This window comes from Cyanistes caeruleus, chromosome 10 (assembly GCF_971803275.1).
Source record: "Cyanistes caeruleus chromosome 10, bCyaCae1.hap1.1, whole genome shotgun sequence".
NCBI lineage: Eukaryota > Metazoa > Chordata > Aves > Passeriformes > Paridae > Cyanistes > Cyanistes caeruleus.
In genome coordinates, this window is record NC_141710.1 from 3,233,599 (window position 1) to 3,253,733 (window position 20,135).

General features: G+C 39.9%; 3 long non-coding RNA genes across 4 annotated transcripts in view; 1 reads left to right on the forward strand and 2 right to left on the reverse strand.

Moving 5' to 3' along the window:
* Positions 1–19,968, reverse strand: part of LOC147651191 (uncharacterized) — an 89,454-nt gene extending 69,486 nt beyond the window's left edge. The window contains exons 1-8 of one of the 2 annotated variants that reach the window (XR_015274583.1): positions 19,798–19,968; positions 19,140–19,159; positions 18,944–19,003; positions 18,747–18,856; positions 15,416–15,528; positions 14,388–14,521; positions 11,140–11,254; positions 10,463–10,626 (exon numbers count right to left, since the gene is read on the reverse strand). This is a non-coding gene — a long non-coding RNA (uncharacterized LOC147651191). The other variant, XR_015274584.1, reaches the window with a different exon arrangement.
* On the forward strand, positions 1,936–11,463 carry LOC147651193 (uncharacterized). Its single transcript, XR_015274589.1, has 2 exons — positions 1,936–2,068; positions 6,225–11,463. It is a non-coding gene; the product is annotated as an uncharacterized LOC147651193 (long non-coding RNA).
* LOC147651194 (uncharacterized) lies at positions 17,538–18,166 on the reverse strand. Its single transcript, XR_015274588.1, has 2 exons — positions 18,087–18,166; positions 17,538–17,658 (listed from the first exon to the last, which is right to left on the reverse strand). It is a non-coding gene; the product is annotated as an uncharacterized LOC147651194 (long non-coding RNA).
* Positions 19,969–20,135: the final 167 nt, after the last annotated feature.

The window sequence follows — 20,135 nt, forward strand, 5'->3', positions numbered from 1 at the left end:
GAAATATTTGGCAGGAGTTCAAGCTTTCACAGCAGGAGTTTGTCCAACATGATGCAGTGATTTTCTGGTGTCCAGTATGTGGTTGGCACGAGGGCAAATGAAATTCCTGCAACAGAATTTTCCCTGGATATCCCCTAAATGTCAGGAGCTGCAGGTTCAGCCACAACTTCCTCAGCAGGAACACCACTGCCCTTCGAACTTTGGGAAGGGGAGGCATTTTATGGACTGCAATTAGAAGAGAGTTAAGCCAGAGATGAGTACATTATAAACCTCCCAAGTGTCTTTCTGTAAAGAACTTAGACATTTTTATGCCCCAGTCATGTTTTATACATTATTTCTTGAGGTTACAAAGTGCTTCCTGCCACACCAATGAATGCACACAATGCCAGAGTATGCTTGTTATAAGTCATGTCTTCCAATTAAGAACAAAAGATCAATCATCAGATTAATTTGTTTTAACCATTACAACTTCTAGTGTGTTAGAAGTCATCATCTACAGCAGTGATCTCCATCAGGGTCTTCATGATGGGATTTAGAGTTGACAGAATAGACACTGTGCTAGAACACTGAAATGCTGAAGTATTTGTGCTTCGAGGAAATAGGAAAATGGAAGTGTAATTTCCTTTTTCTAGTGAAAGATTAATACCATATTTCCAGCAGCTGAGAAATCAGGCAACCTATAGGCAAATTTCAGCATTATCAGCTTATTCCAAGACACAGCAATAAAATTGGACTACATTAAATGGGTTTAAAGTGGAGAGCAAGGTCAGTCTCATAGTTAAGATAATCAAGAAGCAGAACCAATCACAGAGAAAATATCAGCTCTGTCCATTTTGTACTAATAATTGTATGTTTCAAACAAGCCCATTAATTCTTTTGAAAAAAGTAATTGGGTGATATTACAAAATATAAAAGTATTTTGAATTTTAGTTTTCTACGTTGCTTTCTGATCTGTGTTTCCTGCCACAGAGCTAAAGGTTCTGGTGTTACTATTCTCAGAAATATTTCTATATTCCAATAAAAGCAGACTTGGAATAACTGGATTCAAGGCAGGTACTGTAATCAGAAAGCTGCATGTATATAGGCCTGCATATTTTAGGATTGAAAATGTACATCTCAATCCGCTCAAACTCTATTTTCAGAGGAAAGAGAACCAAAAGAAATAAATGTGCTCTTTACAGGGCAACTGTAGTACCAGTAAACTGATTTTAATGTCACTGCAAACTGTGTGTGCTGTAGGTTTCAGCTTTCCCCTTAAAGCTGGAAGAATTTCCGAGGAGCTGCCTGACACTGCAGCAGCTCTGGGCTGGCAGGACAGGAATGAGTGCAGGAAACATGCTGTGCTATGAATTCATTGTGATCAGACAGCCCACCAGGCTCTTTATGAGCTTCGCAGAACCACCAATATAAATTTTATTCCCTGGTATTTTTTAGAATTCGGAATTTTAACTAAAATCAATAAAAAATACAGCATTGAATAAAACATGATGATTGCCACCTATAGCTGTGTCTAGATGTTCATCAGGTTAAAAGCAGTTGTTTGGGGTTTTAACTCTCATGGCTTTGATTTGCATTCATTTTATCCTGTGTTCCTTCACTAATTAAAGTTTTAGGAATGCTTTTTGGGAGCTCTGATCCAGCATCTCTGAACACAGTACGAGTGAGCTTCCTGTAGGGTACTGACCCATAACTGTGAACAGATGTGCTGCTTTGAGGCAGACAGAGGTTACAGATGTTCTGCTGCCAGAAAAGCAACGCTGTTATTTCAGTGAAGCAAGAGCAGCTCAGAGCACCTTGACCCATCCAAGGAACACCTTACCCTTTGCTTTACTGTGCTGCCAGCTTTTGCTTCTTTTCATTCGGTGTCGTGATGAAGCTTTAATGTGTGGGAGACAAGGCTATTGCTGTTTATCAGGCCCTTTGAAATGTCCAAATGCATTGCCAGGACTGGGAAGCACAAGTTTTATTGAACTGACTCTGCAGTGAACTCTCTACACCAGGGGATTTTTACTTCCCCCTCTCCAGCCCCCCAGTTGGTTTTCTAATAAAGCAGCAGCTGATTCAGCAGGTATGCCCTGCTCTTTTCATTATCATTTTAGGAAGCTTAGAGGACAGGGATGCTGTAGAAAGCAGCTTTTCCAGTAAAGGGGATTGATGGTTTTGGGGGAAGAACATCTTTAAAAAAATACTTTTGAGTAGCTTTGACTTGCATTGGTGCTGATCTAGCTCCTCCTTCACACTGAGGAGGCAGCAATGACAGCACTGAGGGGCAGGAGGATTAAGGGGTGACCCTCTTATCACTCACAACTGCCATTCCCATGGATATTCCCTAGGAATACTAATTCTTAAGCCTACAAAAATTCTCAACTCAGTTCTAGACCAAGAAAGTTTTGGGAAGATTTTTTAGATGGGGTCAGTCTGCTAGAAATAACAAACCTTGCCAAGAGAAAATATTCACTGGAATGAAACAAAAAATTCTTTTTGTGATTCCAAAGCATCCAGGCAAGCACCACAGCATTTCTTTTAAAGCTCTAAATTAGAAATTAAAAAAAACAACAAACACAACTTCTTTTCTTATCTATTTCAAATATGTATAAGGGGTGCTGCTTCCATGTCTGTGAAGATTAGAAAGAGCTTAGGCTAAAAAGTTCTGCAAGAAAATTCATCCCCTGTTGTTGGTCTAAAGTATTTTGGGGTACACCAAGCAATCTAAGCAGTTCTACTTCATTTTTTACTGTTAAGGTGTACATTTATCTTTGCTAACTTTCTGAGAAAATAATTATACTATGTTTTCAAAGTGGCACAATAAGAGATTATTCTAGAAGGAGAGTGATTTCCTTCCCAGAGAGTACTGCACAATTGATTATCAGCCTTCATTAAAGCACTGAGTACAGGGGGCTTGTTAATAAATCCTTATAAAATTATTGAAGTGCAGTGGTTAAAAATTCAGCTTTAAAAATAATTATTAGACAAAATAAAAATTATCAGCAACTAAGGGATGTTAGTACATATTAGCTTTAACTGAGTGAAACTCACTCATTTGAGGAAAAGCAACCCTGCCCACCAAGCTTTGGATGATTGCTTTGCAGAGGTGCAGAACAGTCTGGATTATTTGGGAGGAAAATACCACTGCAAGTCCATCCTGTCCATGCCAGCAAGAACGTGAGGAATCTTAGACTGCAAGTGCTGACATATGAGCTCTTTCACAAAGAACAAAGCTCGACAAGAGGAGGAATATCAAGATTCTGCTAAAGCACTGCAGCTGCCCTGCCTCAGCTCGTGTCTCCCCTGCTGCCAGCAGCACTCCTTGTGCAGCTCAGAGATCGCATCCCCTGCCCCTGGGAACTGCTGCTCCACCCCAGCAGCTCTGCACGAGGGGAAAGCTGCTCAGAAAAAGTGGGGGGCACCTCCTGGGGCTGGCTCTGCAGCCCCTGTGAGGTTTGTAAAGCTGCTGCAGGTTTGGGGACGCAGCTCCTGGGTGAGCACTCCATCCAGCTCAGGAATGGGTTCCTGTTTACTGTAGAAACCTGTTAGAAGTCAGCTCCTTCTTGCCTGGCAGGATGGGGTTTGTAAATCAGGAAGGTGTTAAAATATGTCTGTCCTTATCCCTGAAACAGGCACTGAATGAACACAAAGAACAGGAATTAGGAGGGAAAAAAGAGCCATTTTCGGCAGTTAATTGAGAATGGCTGCTGCTGTTCATGGTAACCAGGTGCTGGGGTATTTGCACAGACAACTGCAAGAAGAATTGAAGGAGGATGTTAATTGAAATTCTGTCTGTGGTAAACAACACTGACTACAATTTTTAATTATTTTAATGTTATTATTTTACAGTATGCATTATTGATTATTTATGGACATGCTCCATATGAAGCAGATAAGATTTGAGTTTTTCTCAAATTTGAAAAGTGCATGTACCTACACCATGGTTATATCTTTATATTCAATCCTGAAAAGCATCTCAGTTAAGTTTCATTTGGGAAATTACACTGAATTTTTAAAATTTATTTGCATCTCAGGTCAATGTAGAAAGAAACAATGGAAACCAATGATGATGAAGAAAGAAACTATGTAATGAGACTATGAAACTAAGAAATGAGATGAAGGAAGAAACTATGGTTGCAGAACTCTCCAGATGCAGCCAGCTGTTATTAGGGATATTCTAATCCTGCAATCAATCCTTAGTCTCATAGAACTAAACAGCTTTTTGACTGCAGAACTATGAGGTTTGTTGATTATGTCTTTGAACTCAGAGCAAGTACAAACCAGCTGTTTTTCACAAAGAAATCAGACTTACTAAAAACAGCAGCATGAAGAGACCTGATGGTTTCTGCTAACACCACTACTGCATGTAGCCTCATTAACCAGGCACAACCATTGTAAGCAACTAAATTAAATAAAGGGTACATTATAGGAAAGGCAGAATATTCTAACTGAAGCTGGTTTATATTCTCTTTAATTTGTCTTAATCACAATCAAAATAATGACATAAATTGCTAATCACATCACTTTGGATTTATGAAGCATCACAGAAGTAAGAAGAACTCTGCAGGTACAGAGACATGTACGTATTTCTAAACTACAGAGATAAAAAGAAGTCTAGAGACAGCTATCAAATGAACATGGAGCACTTCAGCTCTGTGCTGGCACTGAAAGTCCTCTGTGTCTCTGAAACTTATTTATCCATTTAGGGTGACCTGTGACCAATATGTTTCCCCTGTTAGTCCTGAGTACATTGCAGGGTCTAAGCAGAAACTGGCACTAATAAGTGAAGCAATGCAGTGCAGTGGGAGGAAGAGTAGTGCTGTGCTGATCATAAGCAAGGAGTGAAGCCATGAGTCTCAGAATTGATTATTATGGGTGAGAAAAATGTGTTGGTGTCATCTAACTCAGAACTTTGAAAATGCCGTGTCCTCAGCCATATACAAAGTCAGCTTGTAAATACATTCCATATTCAAAGTCTAAGCTAAACACAAATGCTATGAGATCAAAAGTGTTTGCCATGTACATTCATGTATAATTAATTATTATTCTGTTCCTGTTAATCTTGCTTGTTAATTCATGGTGATTTCCTATGAATGCAGTAATTTAGCAACTTTTCCATTCCTTAAATATAAGGACTTGGTTTAGAAAAGTGAATGAAAATTTGGGTGTAGGCAAAGCTTAGGAGCTCAGTTCTAGCCCAGAGCTCTTCTGGCTGGGCTGCCCAGACTCTGTGGCATCAGCAGCTGGAGGACAAACATCTCCTGTCATTCCAAGAGCTGCTCCTGGCAAGACTGGCCTTGCAGTCCTTGCAGTCCAAGGACTGATTTGTTCTGTGTACAGAGGGCATCCTTCAGTGTCTGAATAAACCCTCCCATGTACACCGAGCTTGTTTTGGGAGCTATGCTATACTTCTCTATTTTATACATTGTATAGTAAAAATGATTATAAATCAAAGGTGAGAGATGAAAGAAAGTAATTAGAAGTGGCAAGAGAAGCATCTTTCCCCCTTAGAACACAGTTTCTTAGTCAGCTAGAAGATATCTGATTATCATATCCCTCACCCAACTACAGCAGGAGTGAAGCTGGAAGCTCCTCAGCAGAAGCACACACACAGAGCTGTAAACTCTGCCTCCTTCCAGGCCTCTCTTCCTAGATACCCTGGTAAGGGGAACTGAAGGGCTGAGGTGGTTATTTCCATGCCCATTAGGATTTAGACTGGTAGCTCATGCAGACTGGCATCTCCAGCTCAGAAAATGTGGAAAAATGTTTCAGAGACTGGGTGCCAGTTCATTATTTTAAGTCCACTGTGAGCCACCAGAGGCCTTTATACAACATGAGTATCAAATACTGAGATCAGTGTAAAGCCCTGTTTAGGAGATGACAGGTAGGATATCTACTGTTTCTCCTTTTAAAAATGAAAAATTAATTAAGAACCACAGTGTTCTCTTTCTCAAAAGCATATTGAGACTGAAGTTCTTCCTTTTCAGCGATAACTCTCTTAATGCTTCTTACAGTCTAAAAATTTGATAACCATCAAATCACTTCCCCTTTACACTGACTTAACTGGAGTTCAGTATCTGGATCTGTGCCATGTCACACTCATGTAAGGGAGACATCATCCCCCTCACCATCATCCTCCAAATCTTCGTCTTCATTATCCTTCTGCCTTGAAATGGACTCAAGTCAGTGGTGCCATTCCTTAATTTGCCGTTCCTTTAATTTTCTGTTTTATTTTGCAGGGCAGTATGTTCAGAATCAGGACAGATGTTACAGTGGTAGCACCCACCCCAAAGAGTAACTCTTCCCACAACAAAAAGTAACCAATTTTACATGAAAGCAATTGGTAATCCAGCTGGGATTACCAGCTGGGAAATGGGAATGAGGACAGTGAAGGGAAAGCCATGGCTGAAATGGGAATGAGGACAGTAAAGGGAAAGACATGGCTGAAATGGGAGCCAGCCTGATGGTGCACAGAAAGCTGTGTGGGGCCAGGCAATGCCCACCAGGGTAATGGTGAGTGGGAGAGAACTCATCCCTGCAAAGGAAAGGATTTCTGTACGCCGGTGCTCAATATTCTTGGTTGTAGAAGGAACCAGGGGCTATGGCAAAACATCAACCTTCTTGTGGACCCACATCTGCCCCATGGAAAAGCTGCTTGTGCCCCAGAATGCTGGGAAGAGTGTACCAGGCAGATCTCCTTAGGTGTCCCTCAGGTCAGCACTGGTTGGGCTCCACTCAGAGAAGCTCACTGCAAACTCAAGCATCAGTTTCTGTGCTAGGCTGGAAGTTAGGCTTTGTTTTTAAAGATCTGTAGAGCACAAACCTTCAGCATCCTGCTTGTGAAATTGCCCACTGAAGTCTATAATGGTTTTGCATTTAAAACAATGACATCTTTAATAAGTGATCTAAATGTCATCCTATAAATGAAGAACGGAGCATTCAGCAAAGCTCATTTGTTCCCATGTTTCTGTTCAGTTATTTAGCAACAAGAAGACAGAATGAAATTCCATAGCTGCACTGCATTAGAAATGCTGTCAAGACTGGCTAAAGATTAGTGATTTTGCTTCGGTTGGAATTTGTACAAGTAATGTTATCTAAAGAAGAACCATATGACGGCAAATTGAGAAGCACAGAACGAAAACTATTAAAGTTTAACCTAGCGGCAAAGTATCTAAAAAAAACCCAAAATGAGACATTCAGCAACCCATGTGAATATCTAAGATACCCAAAGAGCAAACCAAATTCCTTCAGCTTCTCTTTATCAAGCCCAAGTCATAGTATCTTCAGAGCATCTCATTCAATTATAGATCCACAATGAGTTACTTTCCCTTGACAATGCTGTATCTGTTACTTTATAATTCATTAAAGAGGACTGATGCTTAAAACAACAGAACGTGCCAATTTTCCAAAGTACAAAGAGGCATATGCACTAAGGAAAATTACTTATTCAAATAATTTAACTCTATCAGTATGCATTATCTTAGCACAGGCAGTTGTTATTTGATATATACCAAACCTGCTTCTAAGAATGCTATTTAGATTAGAAGTATGAGCAGTTTAGTTTGAAGAGGGTCTCAGACAATACATTACCTTCACCTGCAAATACTCACTTTTATTGAGTGTTTCTTGCTTGAATGCTGGAGTAGTGGTACTCAGCATTTACCACTTCTCACTGTACAACACTCATGCATGTTCCATAAAATACAACAAAAAAAGACTCATGGGGTGAACAGCCTAACATGTGGCAGCAACTTGTGCAGTGAACTGGAGCAACAGTAAACCAGAAAAAGAAAGATAATATTGGACAGCACTTTCCTCAGCTAAGAAATTCTGAGCCTTGTAGTTACAGCACAAGTGGAGGAGACAGGAAATCTGGGATTTATTCTGGGATCTGTCACAGATTTCCTGCATGGCTTTAAGAAAGTCCTGTGGGGTTAACTTCAACCATGGGGTCTTGTTCCTTTGAGAGCAGCTCTTACCCCTATCTCAACCCTCCCTTACAGTGAGAGCTAATGAACACTGAGGGAGGTGTTGCTGGTGCAATTTTTGGACAGAAGAAACAGCAGTCAGGTCTCATGCAGGTGACACTGTATGATCACAAGCAGCCTGGGCAATAATAGTCCAAACACCAAGGCAGGCAACACCCTCTTCCCCAGGAGCTGGCAGGGAGGGAGTAAAAAGGACGTGCGCTCCAGCCAGGGCAGGTGGAATCAAGAAACAGAAGTTCATCTCTACTGGAAGCCAAGACTTCATTTCCCTACTTTCTCCCAAGCCTAAAAACTAAAGGGGGACCTGTAGGGCTTGTAATTTCTTGAACAACACCTCCTTTTCAGTTTTCACACAGAATACATTCTCCTCATGCAATCCAGCTGTGGGAAACCAAGACACTCATTCCTCTAAAAGACACCTTCACACACTCAGCTAAGTTAGCCCAGAGTTTTCAGTTACAGAAAGAAGTATGATAATTTCAACAGCTCAGGTCTGCGTGGCTTAATGTCCCAGCTTTGACCAAAACAAAATAAATCCCACGTGTTCCTGTTGGGAGCTCATTATCTTTTGGGTTCTTCTGGCTGGAGAGATGGTTCCACTCATTCTCTGAGGACTACTCCAAAACTAGGATAACTAATCCACAATAAACCACTTTATGTTTTAGGTCGCTTGCCTGGTGCTACGAGATGATCAATTTTTATCCTCTGTGTTCTGAGCTACTTTGTTTCTACTCTTTTACTACATGCAGGGGAAATAAAGCCTCTAGAAGACAGCTCAAGGTTGCTTTTGAGTTCAGTTAACAAGGATCTGGAACCAGGCATTACCCAACTGAGTTTCCTAACTTCTAGCCAATAGGGCTATTAAATCACAGCAGGTGATTCTACTTGTTTCTTGATGTTAATAGATGCCTGGATGCTAACCAAATTTGTAATGCTTTTGCAACTTTTAGTTATTTATGGAAAATGCAGTCTAGAAAAGCGTTATTTTGAATTTGGTCTATGCAAAGAATTTATCAAACTTTTGTAGTGATCTATTTTAGTATGTGCATCAAATCTTCAACTGAAGAATGACTTGTTTGAACGTTCATTTTCAGAGAAAGATCAGACTGGAACTGGACATTTGGGTCATCAAATAATATTGCATCACAATATCTTAATCATTCTCAAGAATAAAGATGTGGCAACATAGAGCTGTATCCACATAACCCTAAATCACGTCTTTTGGTACAAATTGTCCTTTTTAGACAGCTGTGGGATTAAATTTCTAGGAGACCTGAAACCAATCACTGAAAACGAGGCACCTGATTTCCCAAAGATACCCAGCTCAACTGGATCTGCTGGGCAGTTGTGAGAAACCTATCACTGAAATCCTAACTTCAAACAAGTGACTAGTGATCCTATTCAGTCCCACAAGCAGCACAACTCTAGAAATAAAACAGGAAGCAGGATAACAGCTTGTGTCCTGAGCTTCAGGCTCAGATTTGAATTCAGTTTTGATTAGAGATGCAAATACAAACTTTTAAATCAAAGCTTTATAACAAAACAAAAAGTTCAGGATACAGGGCACAGGTTGCTTTTTTCCATGCTAAGTCTTCTCCCGGTGTGGAGGCAAATCCCATCCCTACAAACTCTTGCCCTGCATTGAGATGGTTGTGTCTGTCTGCTCACAGTCATCCTCTTCCCCCTCAGTCCCATGTGCAGCTTCACCTTCTGAGCAGCATGCAGGAAGCAGAGTCACTGAGCAGATTCCTACATCATGCCAAACAAACGAACCCCCTCCTGATTCAGGGCCACTTATCAGCCCTTCCTCTTCACTGGCTCCTCCAGACACCTACAGGAATATTCCCAGTGACAGGGCTAATTATCCATCACAAGACATGAAGCATTCCATACATCCTAAAGAGGTACAGCGTTAGACCACACCAAAATTACTGACAATGGGCTTTCTCCTTCTTAAGGGCTCTAAGGACATTAGACCAAAATATTCTGGACATAATTTTTCTGTTTAAATCCACAGTGACTTTAAAGAGGTTGACAGTGAAAAGCTTCTGACCTAAGGTATAAAACAAACATTTTCCTAAAGTCTACAGGCTTAAGTTCTATGACTCTTGGACATAGCACAGGCCATGCAAATATCTGTCCTAATAAAATGCATCTAATTGCTACTTACTGTTCCAATTATTTTTCCTTCTGATGCTGCATCAGAATCTTTAAGAAACTTCTCAGAAAGTTGAAAATAAGCTTATGGTAAAAAATCTCTTCTATGGTGGAATTTAAAATGCAAGACAGTCAAATATGCAGAAAAATTAAAGATTATTAAATACTTCTTCTGTATGAGATGCATTTTGTGTAAGCTTTTATATTCTCTTTCCCAGAATTCACATCCATCTATCTACACAAAGCCTGCTCACCTGTATCCACATTTTCTAGCACAAGTTTTGCTACTTGTCTCTACTCTTGAGTGTGTGTTAAATGCAGTTATAAATTACCTGAGCCTGTCCTTACTGGCCTGCAAGTGGAGTTCTCACAGCCACACACCTTCAGGGCTCAGCTATTCCAGCTAACAGGGACACCACAGTGCTCCTGCTTTGGAGCAAACACTCCCTGCCTGCATTCCATCATTTCCCAGGAACACCAAAATGGGGTTCCAGTTCTGAAACACAAAATGAGAAGGACTTTTCACATCTTCATTCGTGATTAGAAAACAAAAAGTCTTCACCTTCTTTACCAGTTCTAAGAATGACTCAAACTTTTGAAACAAAACATTGAGTGCTGTTGTTTTATAGCCTTGCTCTATCTAAAGCATCTTGGGAAGGCTTCTCCACACTGTGCTAACAGGAGCAACAGAAAAGCCTCCCAGTCGTGCCTGTATAAAATCTGGGACATGTATTTGTCACTGTTGTTTGTGGGTCTCTAATGCTGACACATTTCTGCAAATACAGGAGAACAAAAACACAAAAGAGAGGCTTAAGGTGATGCTGCAATTATTGTTGGGTCATTCTAAGCATAGGAATGAGGTTCAGCTCATCTAGAAGGGATTAGAGACCAGATTGTTTACCATATAAGAGAAAATGTAGAGAGTTTTTAATAAATATTTTTTTCATGGTGTTACTGCATTTTGACAACAATGTAATTTTGTTAAAATATCATAAGAATAGTTTATTACCTCAGAGCATTCCTTCAAAATCTAAACTGAGTTCCACAGAACAGTTCCAGATAATTGACATCAGAACAGTGCTCATCTGTTGTTCTTCCTAGAAATCTGGTACTTCAGAAATGAACTGAAATTAACAATCACAAACATTAAAAATAAAAAATCTCCTTCAAAAGAAGAAAATGTGTGAGCTAAAGACAACAGAGTCAATGACTGGATAATATGTTACCACAGTCCTGTCTAAATTACAATATTGTAACTGTTTTCTTCTATGTTACATTTCCAGATATTTTTATGTTATAGCAGACAGCACCTTTAAAATATTTCAAAACTTTTTATTCATTCTCTGTGTCTTTATTGCCATGAAACAGGCTCTCAGCCAGAATAGATTCTTGTATAGCATAAACTTCAACAGGGGTTTGTAATTTTTTGTCTGCATATTACACCATACATTTAGGAAATTACTGAAAATCTTACATTGCTCTTCTAGGAAGCAGAGGAAGCATAATTATCCCTTTCTAATTATTGCACTTTGGCTTCCTTGGATTATTTGTTTAGCATGAAGATTTGTTTATGTTCACTGATACTTTGGTTAAGTTTATTCTTCATTTATTTTAATTTGATGTTCCAAGGATATTTTACTGAACACTCCCTGTAAGACCTTCAACTATGGCCACCCACATCCTGAAATTTTCTCTCTACCTAATCCTGCCTTATGTCATAACACAGTTAATATATGTATACATATATTTACAAAACACATTTATTCCTGCAAAATATACTGAGTATTTTGTATGTTATTTTAAAAAGCTTGTGTAGCATTGCACAGTGTGTGTGTGTGTACATAAACATGTGTACTTGCTAACCCCCCTAAGAACATGCACAGAGCTATTGTTGAAAATTTTCATTAAAACTGTGTAAAGGAAGTCCATCTGCCACAGCTCAGGATGTCCTGTTTCTCTGAGGGGCTTCAGCTATTGCTTGGCCATTTTCTCACTGAAAACACAAGTAGGAGACTTGAGGGCATTTAATCTGCTATTAAAACAAACTGATTTGGAAAAGGCGTTTTGAAGAGTTTTCTCCTGGGAACTGAGAACCCTGAGGCACAGACACCTCCCCAGACACAGCACTCTCAGTTTTCTGCACTGGTGTCATCAGTGGGAAGGATGGGAGGAAAAATTCCTTCTGTGAGGAGGGGATATCATCTGGTCATGGAGATAACCTCAAAGGACAGCTTTGTTCCCAAGCAATAGCTGTGCCCAGCTTGTCTTTCAAGGCAAACCACAGCAGCGCCCAGCCCTGCTCTGGGGGCTCCTGGCAGTGGGGTGGGCTGCAGCTCCTGCCCTGCCCCAGCCCCTCAGCACAGGTGGCACTCCTGGCAGAGGGATGGCACAGAAACCCTTGGCTTCAAAAGGGACACAATTTGTATGTGCTCATGGTGTGTATCTGCTTGCTTTGAGTCTGATTACTTTGTAAGAGGATGGGGACAGCTCTGTGGCCAGTCTGGATTCCATTTTTATTTTGAATCATTGAAAGAAAACCCCAAAAGTTCAAACCTCAGAAAAATTCTTACGTGATTCATTGGGTGTATTTTGTTTTACTTCAGCACTGCTCTCCAAAAATGTTCAGCTTTAATTTTACAGTTGATCAGTCGGCAGGAAGTCCCAAATCTCATTTCCACTAAACAAGGGCTTTCCTTGTTTGTGTTTGTCATTGAGAAATAAAAGATTGTAGCCATGAGAGGTTTACACTTACACACAGTAGTTACGAGTACCCAAACCAAAATGTTCTTGGTGGGGACTGGTGTCAGTCCCAACCAAACAAAACCAAGTGCCACAGGGATACGCCCTATTGCCAGGAAAAGAAGACGAGGACAGAAAGAGACAATGGGTGGAAAAAAAAGGAAGTGCATGAGAGGTCAAAAATGTCAAAATAAAACACCAGAGTGGAACAGGGAGCAGAGAGACCAACAGCAAAAAAGAGACTGGGGGCAGAGAAGGGTCATTAATAAAGGCCATAAATATCTTAGTTTTCCCATCCAAGCTTCCTTTCCCAATGGAATGACTGCTGGTGTTTATCATGAGACAGAACTGGATGCTGCACACGGATGGAGAAGGCAACTGGGAGAAGCCTGAAATCAAATGTCTGCTCTGAGCTCTGCCTCTCCTTTTGGGCACTGAAAGCAGCATTGCCTCTGAGAATAATGAGACAATGCTCCCTTCATCCTGGTATCCAACAGGAGCCACAGGCCATGGATGACCCCCCAGTTCCATCAGAGCACAGCTGAAACAGCCTGTTCACCCTCCTGTCCCAGAGGCAGACACATCTGCAGACACAAACCCTTCCTGCCCTATGGAGAGCACTCCAGTGGCAGGAGCAATAGAACATTCTGGGGTGCCTTAGGCAGAATGGCCACCCCTAACAGCCTTGGTGAGCCTTCACCATTCCATATTTCCCTCTTGTCTGAACAGCAATAATACACTCCATGCAAAATTCCTCAAGGCATTATTTCTGCCTGCCTGTCTGCAAAATGAGATCATTAAGCCTGACAAACACAGGACACAAGTTTATCTTGATAAAAAGTGACCCACGCAGGCTGGTCAAGAGGGAGACCTAAAGCAGTAAGAAAGAGGTAGAATATGACATAGAAAAGTAATAACACACCACAAGGGGTTCAGCTTCATTCCCAAAACACACATAATCTTTTCTAAAGAGCCTGTGCAGGACTGGGCCCTTCAAAAATCATCAGTCATGCAAGGGCAGTGGTTCTGAAGCCACTTCTTTTGAAATCATCCAAGAGCACTCAAACACTGAGAGAGTAACAGCTGTTGCCCTGGTTGTCTTCAGGATGACTCTGGAGCCTGAAATAGAGGTATAAGGTTGCTATTGCCAGCTAACACCTTTTGCTTTCACCTGAGTTTTAAAATGTCCATTCTCATCACTGCCATGACACCAAATAAAAGGTTATTTGAGGAGAGAGGGGAGGGCAGCATTCTGTCATTCCTCCTTCCTCTTTCATGGTAAGGAATGTGCTGATGATGCCAGGAACTGAAAATTCTGCCTTTTGATGGATTAATCGATTGGAGAGCTTTACAGTAGACCAAAAAATGGGAAAATGTTGTACTCACCAGTCTAACTCATTAAGAAATGTTCCCTGTGTAGTCATAATGCAGGAAAAAGAAAGTTTGTAAAGCTTTTAGACTGCAAAACCGGAGCATTTACACATTATAATTGTTTTCATAATAAAAAGGGAATATTACAAATATTTTTGAAACATGAGGATTCACGTGTTGAGACTTCTGCTGCTGCCGTTCCCTGGATGTCACACAGCCACATTGCCATCTAGCGCCCGAGACCACATCCGCAGCGACAACGAGAACTCGGAAAGGATATTCTAAATTAGTTCACAATAACAAACACGGATCAGTTTTGTTTGCCACCAGTGCAGTACCATATGATAAAAAAATCGCATCTGACAGATGACAAGGAGGATTTTTTTGTTGTTTTGTTTTTTGAGCAGGACAGAGGAAATTATGAGGAGAATGCAAGAGAATGTCTGACTATAAGCAATGTTGAACTGTCACTAGTAGGAAATATATAATCATATTTAGAGAATATAGTGAATTGGATGCACTGTATCAGCATTTAGAAGAAGTTTTATTGGGTCTACAATTCAAAAAAGAGAGAGGAAAGGAGCAGGGAAAAGAGGAACAGCTAATTCAAATGATGCTCTGCTTTAAGGGCAAATATTCAGTCCTTCAGGCAGAAATGTGCATAAAAATTGCACAGTTAATTTTGGACTCTGTTACACAAAACATGCCAAGCAATACCCTGCTAAATCTGTACATATCAATCAAAAACTCCCCTGCCTCCTTAAAAAAAATGAATGGTACTTGGTTGGGAGCAATTCTGCTGCAGTGGAGCACCCAGGAAAAGTGAAATTATCTCAGTGCTGCCAAACTCTCTGTAAAATACCCTTGGATTGGCCTCATCTCAGAAACCCCTTGTAAGGTTTAGGAGAGGTCTGTACTGCTACAGAGCCTCTAAAGGGACAGAATCCAGTTTGCTTTTCCATGCAGCATTTAAGCTCCCTTTCAGAGTCAGATCCTGAATTTCTGTGTCACAAACTACTGTGCTTTTCATCAAAATTCAAGAGGAAATTATCGACTCTGTTTAGTGACTGTTATGAAAAACAAAATGTTTTTAGGGAGGGCTTGAACAGAGGGAACAGAAAAGTCTTAGATCAGTTTTGAGTAGACATAAAACTGCATCCTGAGGCTGCAATTACCTGAAAAGCTGTGACAGTCTGGAAGTTTGCTGCTAACAAAGTGGGAAGATTCTGCTTCCATTTTTTCTTTAGACGGTCTGGAATTCACTGGGTCCCTCTGTCACTTGACTCAGCTCAATAACCAAAAAGAAAATTGATTCATTGTTTCCACTTACATTCTGAAGTTGTTTATGAAAAGATATAATGTGTGTATTTGGAGCAGGTATAAGGGGAGGAATCAGAAACAGACTTCCCAGAAATGAGTAAATAAAAGGGAAGATCAAGACATTCCATTTTCCCGTGCAGATGTAAAAAAATTAAATGAATAAAAAAGATCTAACCAGACAAAAACACTCGGACTTCTAGCACTTTTCACTTCTTAATTTTCAGTCTATTTGCTTGCTGTAGTTGTTTCTTATCTCCTTCCCCAACACTGGAAGAATTCCCTCTGTGTCCCACACTCATCTCTCTGACAATGGGGACACCCTGCACTGTGCACAGGGCAGTGCTTTGTTTCTGTCACTAATATTTCCCCTGCCATGGGGCTATCTGCTGGCTTTTTTTGCCTCAAAGCATTTAATAAAACCACTACAAGATCCCTCCAGCTGCCCAGCTACATTATTTATTAAGATACGAAATAATGTGCCTTCACAAAATGCCAGCACCTGTTCTACCCCAGCACACAAACCCTGCCATCTGTTAGTACCCATTCCATTCCTGCAGGATGCCATGGGCAGCATGCAGGGCATGCAGGAGAAAGCCCTGTGCAAATGAAGGGTTCTACCTATGAACACTCTCTGAAAACCCACAGAAGCATAAATGCAATTTCTTACTCGCTGCACAGGTTTAAAACACTTCATGAAGAACATACATATATATTTTGCCCCAAATACAGCAGGGATAGCACCAACTGAATCATTTTTTATTGTGCCTCTTCTGGAAATCATCTCATTCTCCAATCAGACACTTTGTCCAAAAAATTAATAGGAGCCTTCCTATTAGCTCCAGTGAGCAACCTAATAAATGTCAAGAAGTTTACTTAGAAATAAATGGGGAAAAATAATCTGGTAATTATTTGACCAAATTAATTGTATTTCTGTTTTAGTTTCAAGAATTTTCTTGCTTCCTTTCTATTCAAGCAAATCAGCTAGAACAAACACAACTGGAAAGTGTTCTTGTGAGACTGGCTCTTCACTGAAGAGCTGAATAACCATTTCTTCTTGGACCTAAAGACAACCTTCATAACAAACATGTAAATAGAGCTTGGATTTTACAATGGCACAGGAATGGCTAAAATTTAAACGGATACAAAATTCTTTTAGCTCTGCTTCTGTGAGATAAAAATATATTTTACTTTCTGAGGCTTTTCTTTCACTTATTTGATTCTGAAGAAAAGATACTGTAGATTTATGTGTTGTTTGTCCTGGAGAGCACAGCTGGTTTAGCTTTTCTGTCAGACCCCCAGGAACCCGTCTTTAAAATTACTTTTTTTAAATGCACAGTGGGTTTGCCTAAGCAAATTTAATTTGTATTACAGTCTGGATCCAAAGGAAGGAATAAGAAAAAAACAGAAGGAAAAAATCAAATATACAAACACATCTCCATTGCCACATTTAAAAGAGAAGGGATTCTGTTTTAAATAGTGTGATATTATGAAATAGTTAAAAAAGTTAGCCCTGTCATGGAGGCTATTTTTATATACGATAGCAAGCCAAAGGTACACAATGCCCTTATCAGCAACAACAAAGTAAATGAAAAAGTGCAGACTGTTAAATGGCAAACTACAGGAGCTATTTCCACAAAAAAATTAATTTGTGGAGAGATGAATAAAGAATAAAGGTGACAAAAAACATCCTAATAAATCCAGATGAATTCAAAGTAATATGAAGACAGGAAGGCTTAGGGGTACTATGAGAAACTATGAGGGCACTTAAAGAAAAGTAACTGCATAAAAGGAGAAGTGAAATTGTAAAAGAATCCCAGCCAGATGAATCTCTAAGGGAAAAAGAACTTGAGAAGGGAATGGCATGCAGATAAGAGTGATTTCTTGGCATCACTAAGCAACGAGATGGTTGGTGTGAAGTAACAGCTCTTTAAACTGGAAAAAAAAATAAACAAAATTATAGAAGCTGGACCATTCTGAGGTGGAAAAATTAATGTATTTAACTGTTACAAGTCACGAGAAAACAAATATATTCACCTTCTGAAGCAATTGAAGAGTGAAGTGGTTGCCCGTTAATATAATCAACTCTTATGAGAACAGGCTGGAAGAAACAAAACTTGGCAGTCACCAGTGAGAGGTATTAAAACAGTTTGTAACTAGGGGGATGTGCTTCTTTGCCAGGTAAATTCGTTGATAAAATAATTAAATTGAAAACCATAAAATGAGACAATAGCCCAGATGAAACTTGGATTAAAAAAAGCAGGAAAACCAGACCTCCACACTTCTTTGTGAGGTTGACAAAACATGACAAACTACTAGTTAGTAGACACATGGGATTTAGACTTTTATGAAACATTTGACAACAGGCCAGACAATACACACATCTAGGTTTAATTTGGACAGTTCTGGTTTCAGAAGATTCTCTCAGGTGTCAGGTTTCAGTGAAAAACAGATAAAAGTACAATTATTAGAACAAGGTATTGACTACTTGTGCTAGCAACAGGAGAGAAGGAAAATAATATAATTAACCTTTGAACTGGAGGGTACCATTTCCTAATTTTCCTGTGCCCAAAGAACAAAACAAACCAACAATTCTGCCAGGATCATCGCTCTGTCCTTCTCCTGTGGAAACAAAGGGATCAGACACATCCCACCTGCCCACACATAACAGTGTGCTGCACACCAGATTTAGATCACAGTGCCCTGGCAAGCACTTGGATCCAGAAGGACAGGACTTGAAATAGTGATGGAATGTAGAGGGAGGTTAAAAACTATTAAGAATGGGAAAAACAACAATTACTGAAAGCATACCTTACTTTGAATAATACTGAATATGTAATATGTACTATTATTTCTGTCCTTGACAACTATCTTTAAAAGATAAGTATTACAAGAAGAGAGAGGAATAATAAAATTAATTTTAAAAATAGGGACTCATAATTCAAAGCCTCCTGAAGTTAGGAAAGGACTTTAATGGGCTTTGGCTCAAGCCCTTATAATGCAGCAAAGAAAACAATATAAAACTGAAGTGGGATTTATATTCCTACTATAAATAATGTATGTAAACTCCACTACTGGAGACAGTCTTTGTGTGGATCTAATTTATCATTATTATAGTGAGATTATGGCAGCTTTATGCGAGACAGAGGCAAATGTGGGTCATTAATGAAAACAGTTTATTTACATTACCCGCTGCAGCTCCTCAGGCACTTTCCCTGCTCTTACACCCTCGCTCCTGCCCCACCGTGGCCCACAGGAACACAGCACACGAGCTCAGGGCAAGCGTGGCTGAAACAAGACTGAAATTTGAAAATAAAGAGCACAGATAATCCTTCCTGCTTTGTCATTTCCCCTTCCAATTGGAAACACAGATGTCAAATACTCACGGCACAAATAAAACCTCGAGGGCTGTTTGGTCTTCACCCTGCGCTGACTATGAGCACTTGCTGAAAGTGACAACACCAAAGGAACAGCTTTGGAAGCTTTTTGCACCATGTTTCCCCAGTCCCTCTCGCTGGGGATGTTTGCAGCAGCAGAAGGCAGCTTGCACACGGTGAGAATGTCGAAGCTGAGCTCCATTACCTGATGTTCAGTGGGAAACTCTGAAAATAGGTTATGCTATTGAAAATGACAACTCCAACGATTCCAGCAAAAAATACCCACTCCCTCAATGTACACAGTGGAACAAAACCAGACATGTGTAATATTTCATTCCTTTAAAAACCAGTTTGATGATATAATAAGGTTTGTGTCATCCCTCTTATGTCAGCACTCTACACCTTCTCTGGAAAAAATAATTTATCTTCAAACTAATCCATGCAGGTTTAGTAAAAAAAGCTTCCAACCTGGTCCATTGTGTCCTCCAGAAAAAAGTTCTGCAGGATTGCCAGAATTTTTCTTCTCAGGAACAAGAGAACCAACCATTAATTTTAAAAAGGTCACATCATTAACTGTGAACACATGCACAGGCTCTCTGGGTTCACTCTGTGTCCTTCACATAACAATTGGATGCACAGTTACCAAACCTGACACTTTGTCTGTTTTTTTTCCAAGACAGAATTCTCCCTTCCAAACAACTTCTCACTACTAATTTGACATATTTATGGCTCAGGAAGACTAGTAAACTACAGCCCCTAATTTTATCAATTAAATAGGCAAAGCAACAACACAAGCTCCTAAGCTCCTCATTTGTCTCCTCTTTCCCTGAGATATCAACCACTGGTGCACTCTCAGCAGTTACCTGATCCTTTTGCTCTCCTGAAACTGCCAGTGAAAAGGAAATTAATGCCAACTGTGCAGATGATTTTGTATTGACACTTTCCCAATATAATCCAGACTTGCACCACCGGTGTGTTTCACTGAGGACATCCACCCATCATCAGATGGTTGTAATTTTCCAACAGCAACTGTCCTGGGATGCATTGAAAATAATAACAAAAGCTCAGAAACATTCTTTATTTCATTATTGATTTTTACACCACCTATTCTTCAAGCTGGTGTTATGTTTTTGACTACATCAATACAAAATATCCTATTTAAAGCTGTTACTTCAGTATAAATTTAAACCACAATAAAATA